The sequence below is a fragment of the Elephantulus edwardii genome, unplaced genomic scaffold, assembly GCF_000299155.1.
Source record: "Elephantulus edwardii isolate Elephantulus edwardi_28Jun2011 unplaced genomic scaffold, EleEdw1.0 scaffold00002, whole genome shotgun sequence".
Taxonomy (NCBI): domain Eukaryota; kingdom Metazoa; phylum Chordata; class Mammalia; order Macroscelidea; family Macroscelididae; genus Elephantulus; species Elephantulus edwardii.
In genome coordinates this window covers 2,131,871-2,137,429 of record NW_006399752.1, presented here as the reverse complement: position 1 = coordinate 2,137,429, position 5,559 = coordinate 2,131,871, and positions in this window count along the sequence as shown.

Here is a 5,559-nt window from a genome sequence, read left to right as displayed (position 1 = left end):
CTATAGGAACTAAAGAAGTAGACACAGTTTAAAAAAATGTAGATCACTGAAGTACTATTTTTCCCACAATAGCTATTATGAACATGTTCATTCTCATCTCTCTGATCCATGTATTATGTTTTACTGTTTGTTGGCCTTCCTCTGAAACATCTCCAGAAATGGTGGCAGGTGCACAATGCACCAGCTCAGCTGTTGCTTCCTATTGGTGTGACAGAAGTGGCAATGCTCCCGTCTGTGAGTAACGTTGCTTGCCAACTCAAGAAGGGGTCCAGGACCAGATCTTTATTTTCTGCATTGGACTATTCTCTCTCACAATGAGTCAGAAAGAGAAGTTAATATATATCTATATAGACTAGAATCTACAAGGCTTACAATTATTCCATTCTCTCAGTTTCTCCTATCACCATAAACTATGCTAAGGAGTATAGTCCACATAGTTCTGAGCCTTGATTTAGAGGGCAAGACAAGGTTGAAGCTTAAAAATCACCACCTATATTTGTATGTATCAGTTCCTTTCTGTTAGGTCTCAATTCCATGGACCAATTACAATTTAATATGATCAACTGGCAGGAGCTCAAACTTGTCCTGTGCTGGCCGAATTTCATTTCCTTGGGTGTTGACAGAAGTGAGTTCTGGTTCTTTGTTTCTACCTGAAACTTCTGCCAACATTATGGAGCACTATGTACTAACAATTACTCAGTATCAGAGATTATAGTTTTGCCTGCAATAATAGCTACATTTGTTTGAGATAAGGATTAGGGATTAGTTAGCTCGTAGGACAGTTCCAGTTGCCTAAACTTAATGGTTTTTTATCACAATGGTTAAAATAGCTTAGTTTGTTAGAAAATATCTATAATTTATACCCCTTTTCCATTTAATTTTTATATTTTTTTCACTTTTTTGTGGTTAATTAAAACTATCTAAGACAATTGGTACACATGCACACACAATTCAAGAGCAAAACTTTATTCAGGCCTCAGAATATATTTTTTAAAATGCACATATTTGCAATACATACTTATATAGAAAAATGAGAGTAAAACACCTTAATATCTTTCTTATTTTATCTAAAAGGACAATCAACAAAATTAAAATATAAATTGTCTTTAAAGAGAGTTAAAGAACAGCTGGGGAAGATAAAGGAAAATATTGTATATAAATATATAAAATTGTAAAAAAAAACCCCACACAACAAATGTCTTCACCACAGGACCAACATTTAACATCATGATAAATGGAGAAAGGATTAAAGGTGTCAGTGATTTAATCTTCCTTGCATCAACAGTCAACATCATTGGTACCAGCTGTTAGGAAATCAGAAGATGTCCTGTATTATGCAAGTATGCTGTCAGGGAACTCTCCAAAATACTGAAGAGTAATGATGTCAGCTTGTAGACTAAGAGCCACTTGAATCAGGACATAATCTTTTCAATCACTCACCATGGGGCTGAGTGCTGAACAATAAATAAGGATAAGAGAGGAAGAATTGATACTATTGAATTGTGGTTTTGGAGAAGAGTACTGAGTATCCAACGGACTGCTAAAAGAATAAACGGATATGTCTTGGAGAAAGTGCAGCTGAGGTGCTCCCTGGAGGCAAAAGCAGCAACACTCTCTCTCTTATACTTTGAACATGTGACTAGGTGAGACCAATCCTTTGAAAGGGATATCACACTTGGAAAGATGGATGGTCAAGAAAGGCGAGGATGACCTGCAAAAAGATAGATTGACACAGTGACTTCAGCAATGGGCTCCAGTGTGTCAGAGATAAGGATGGTACCAGATAGGGCAGGGTTCAGGGTTGCTATGATTAGTGCTTGACTAGATGGCAACTAACAACAACATCGTATATTTAGAGAGCTCTCTAGTGACTGGTGATGTGGTGAAGAGTGAGTTACACTCTTAACCCAAAGGCTGCGAAGATGATTTGAATCCACCAGGGTGGCTGTTTGGGGAAAGATGGGCAGCATTCTCACTGTATGATTTACACCCTTGGAAGCCCACTGGAGGGACGTTGTGTGTCACAACCAACTCCACAGAGTGAGTTTGAGTGATATTTTTACATAATCATATGTTAATTACTTTTTATTTTACAATTTTCTATTTCTTTGCTTATAAGTGTTGTATTTCACACTATTCTTCATTCACCTTGTGAATCATTCTCATTCATTAGGACTTATAAAATTAATCACCAATTGACCATGCCCATCATTACCTTGTCTTTTCTGGTCCCTGCTGGATCCTTCCAATTTCCTCCACCCCTTCCCTCCTTCCCTCAAATTGTGCAACCCTGTAGTTTTCCCCCTACCCATCCTCACCTCTGCTCCAACCCCTTCTCCCTTTGGGTCCCCATATATGTCTTACTTGTTATCCTTCTATTGTTACAATAATGGTCATATGGAATATTTGTCCTTATGAGGCTGAGTTAGTTCATTCAGCATTGATACTCCCCAATCTCTCTAAGTTATGCAGTATTTTTCAAAACAGTTGCCCCTGAGTGCTTCACAATACCCCGTTGTGTAAATGTACCACAATTTCTCAATGCATTCAACTGTGTTTGGACAGTTGGATGGCTTCCATGTTCTTGCAGTGGTGAATAAAGGTGCTATGCACATTAGTGTATAGATCTCCACTTATGTCTCAGTTCTAATTTCCTTGAGGTATATTCCTAGTAGTGGAATAACTAGGTAATACAGAGTTTCTATGCCCAACTTTTTTAGGAAATACCAAACTGTCTTCCAGAATTGTTATATAATTTTAAAATCCCAAGAATAGTATAAGAGAATTCCCACCTCTCCATATCCTCTTCAATATTTATTGCTTGATGCCCTGCTAAATTTTGCCACTGCTACTGGGGTGAGATGCAATCCATACCAAAGACTGCTTTCCTTGATCTTATGAAACAAGTGCTTCAAGTCTACTCACTTTCAGCAAACAAGGGTATATTATTTGCGTAATACAGGTTATTGAGAATGCACTCTCCTCCTAACCTGATCCTATATTCTTCCTCATAGAGTCTAGCTTCTCAGATAATTTGCTCAGCATATAGATTGAATAGCTAGGGAGAAAGAATACAACCCTTGAAAACTCCCTTCCCAGTTCCAAACCATGCAGTGCTCCTCTGCTCCATTCACACAACAGCTTCCTGGTCCAGGTCCAGGTTCCACACGAGCACAGTCAAGTGCTCTGAGATTCCCATTCTTCTCAACGTCAACCACAACTTGTTATGATCCACATAGTCAGACTATCCCAACATCAAGGAAACAAAGACTCTTACCGCTGAACAGTGTCATGATGGATGGAGAGGAGATTGAGACTGTCAACAGCTTCATCTTTCTTGGGTCCACAGTTAACATCCTTGGTACCAGCAGTTAGGAAATAAGGAGATGTATTGTACTGGGAAAATCTGCCCAAAATCTCTAAATTATTGAGGAGTAATGATGTCAGTTTGAGGACCAAGGTACATCTGATTCAGGCCATAGTCTTTTTGATTATTTGCTATGCATCTGAGAGCTGTACGATGAATAAGAATGAGAGGAAAAGAATTGACACCTTTGAGCTGTGGTGTTCGAGAAGAATAGTGAACACTCTATGGACAACCAAGAGAACAAACAGATATGTCTTGGAGAGGATGCAGTCAGAATACTCTTTTAAGGCAAGAATGATGAAGCTCTGCCTCACATACTTCAGGCATGTTGCTAGGAGGTGCTATTCCTTGGAGAGGGACATGATTCTGGAAAGGGTGGATGGTTGGTGAAGAAGAGGAAGACCCTCAACCAGGTAGATTAACTTGGTGACTGCTGCAATGGGCTCTTGTGTATCTGAAAGTGTGAGGATAGCACAGTATAGAACAGGGTTCAGATCTTTTGTTCATAGGGTTGCTATGAGTCATATTCAACAGACACTAACAACAGCAGCAACTGGAGTGAGATGATATCTCATTGTGATTTTGATTTGTATCTCTCTTATTGCCAGTGATTTTAAGCATTTTTTCATATGTTTGTTGGCCATCCTAATGTTTTTGTCTGTGAAAAGTCTTTCCATGTCTTTTATGCATTTTGTAACTAGGTTGTCAGTCTTTCTCTTTTGGAGGACTAAGAATATTCTGTAAACTTTTGTTATGAAACCCTTGTTTGAGATTATTTTGCTAAAAGATTTTCCCCCCAGCCAGTAGGCTTTCTTTCATTCTGTTGGAAAAAGTTTTTGATGAACACAGAAATTGAATCTTTAGAAAGTCCATTCATCAATTTTATCCTCTTTAGATTATACATTTCTAGTTGTATTTGTCACCTTCTTTATACGAGAGACTAGGCAGTCTAAGATTGGTCTCAGTTTACTTCTTATGAACTTTATGGTTTGAGCTTTAATTCTAGGTCTCTGATCTACCTTGACCTGATTTTTGTGTGTGGTATGAGATGTGGATCCTGTTTCAGCTTTCTACCGATAGCAGCTGAGTTTTTCCAGACTGCCATTCCCCATTTGATAGGTTTTATTTCCTTTTTGAATATCAGTTGACCATATATAGATAAGTATATTTTCTGGGTTCTAGATTCTGTTCCATTGGTCTATGTGCCTGTCAATGTACCTGTACTATGCTGTTTTGTTTACTACTGCTGTGTAGTATGTTTTGAGGTTCAGGAGTACTGGTCATTTCTTGAAGAGAATTCTACCTTAATTTAAAATAACTTGATTTTTATTGTAGCCCATTAAGCTCTTGTGTTTCAGAAAGTACTTTTTCTCCAGTACAATAAAATGTTAAAGGAAGACATGTCCTTTTGTCGCATGTACTTATTTCTGTTTTTTCCTGTCAGAAGACGTTTAAGAAAGAGTTTTGTAGTTGGCAGCAGTTATGGAGAAAACTGAAAGGGTAAACATAGAGAGAGAGGAGTAAAAGGAAGATGGCAAAAATCTTATATGGACACACAGACAATAAATTCATACTTGCACTGAGAGGTCACCCAAGTAAGGTGTTCATTTTTTCCCTATTAAAGCAAAGAAGAGTGAATAAAATCAAGGACTTAAGCTAACAAATAAGTCAGAAAGACTAATGAAACAGGTGAACTCCAACCTTCATGATTTTGAGAGCAGATGAGGAGATGCTTCATTACAACTGCTGACCTTACTGAAAGGGATTGAAAGAGGTTCTGAACAGAGTGGGAGCAAAATGTGGAACAAAATGTAAAATAGTAATTAAAAGATCAGACTAGTGTGTGCTAGAGACTCGTAGAATCCCAAGACTAAAGCCTTTAGATATCCTGGAAGAATGGCCCTAAATTCACTCTCAGAGCTCAATTCTCAGCAAAACAACAGACAAGTTGATAAGGTAAGCAATCCTTGTTGGATTGATCAAAATTATTTCTCGGTCCTTTAATGTTAGTTCAGATTGCTTGATATGATAGCAATGCTTGCCTTTCAGTTGCTCCTGTTACAAGCTCACACTTGGTCGATGCTTCTCAAATATTGTTATCTTTTGGATCTTGTCTTTGTTGCATCTTCTAGAAGTGTGTGTGGTTAAAAGGTGATTCAATAGAAGATGGGGTCTTAGATTCTGCATTTCTA